This window comes from Tasmannia lanceolata, unplaced genomic scaffold, assembly GCF_043159265.1.
Source record: "Tasmannia lanceolata isolate RefF3 unplaced genomic scaffold, GAP_Taslan_0.1 ptg000439l, whole genome shotgun sequence".
NCBI lineage: Eukaryota > Viridiplantae > Streptophyta > Magnoliopsida > Canellales > Winteraceae > Tasmannia > Tasmannia lanceolata.
This window is the reverse complement of record NW_027519112.1, coordinates 57,501-58,778: the sequence shown is the minus strand read 5'-3', so window position 1 is coordinate 58,778 and position 1,278 is coordinate 57,501.

Below are 1,278 nucleotides of genomic sequence, written 5' to 3'. Positions count from 1 at the left end.
CCATGGCTCGCTTGGCCTTGGCTTGCCGGGCCCCGACACGAGCAATCGCGCATTTTCTTTGCAACCGACCATCAATGCTGCCCAACGGGGCCAGCACGAGCAGTCATCCGCGGTCCCCTGGCCCTGCGCACGTTTGTCTTTGAAACCGAGCATCAATGCCACAGAAAGTGCCGGGGCGCCAGCTGGAGCCATCATCCGACGTGCCATGGCTCTGGTCCCATGGTCTTCGCAACCGAGCATTCGTGACACCCGCGGGGCCAGGACACCAACCCTTCCGACACGAGCATTCGCGCATGTTCTTTGGCCACACAACGGCGCCAGCACGAGCAAAATCATCCGCGGTGCGGTGGCCTTGCACGGCCTTTTGTCTTTGGAACCAACCATCAGTGCCACGGGAAGTGCCGGAGTCCCGGCATCCGCGGTGCCAAGTCATTGCGCCCTTGGTCTCTGCAGCGGGGCATGCCGGGCACTCCCAACCATTGCAAGCAAGCAAGCAAGCAAGAAAGAAAGTAAGTAAGTAAGTAAGTATTACATATAGGGGCGGGACATGCGGGGAGATCTGCGAAACGTGCATTACGGGGCACACGCGTACCTACCGGGGCATACCGACCCCTATTGGGGCACACGTGTGCATATCGGGGCATACCGGGCCTATCGGGGCACACGCGTACATACCGGGGCATACCGAGCCCTACTGGGGCACACGTGCGCATATCGGGGCGTACCAAGCCTATCGGGGCATACGCATGTATCCCAAGGCATACCGAGTCTATCCGGGCATACGCGTTCATACCGGGGCGTAACGGGCCTATCGGGGCATACTTGGGCATATCCGGGCAAAAAATGCCCAAAACTTGCGCAACCTTGGCAACCGTGGTCCATTCCTCTCTATATGCCTAGCCTTGCCAACCGTGGTCCATTCCTCACTATATGCCATGGCCTTGTGCCCATGGTCTTCCCAAGACAGCGTCCAAGGCCCCCGGAAGGCCAAGGGAGCCCAACCCAGCAATGCCCTGCTATGGCAAGCCAAGGCCAAGCATTCCGGTGCCTATCCGGGCAAAAATGCGATTCCTCTCTATATGCCTAGCCTTGGCAACCGTGGTCCATTCCCCACCATATGCCATGGCCTTGTGCCCATGGTCTTCCCAAGACAGTGTCCAAGGCGCCCGGAAGGCCAAGGGAGCCCAACCCAGCAATGCCCTGCTTTGGCAAGCCAAGGCCAAGCATTCCGGTGCCTAACCTTGGCAACCGTGGTCCTTTCCTCACCATATGCCATGG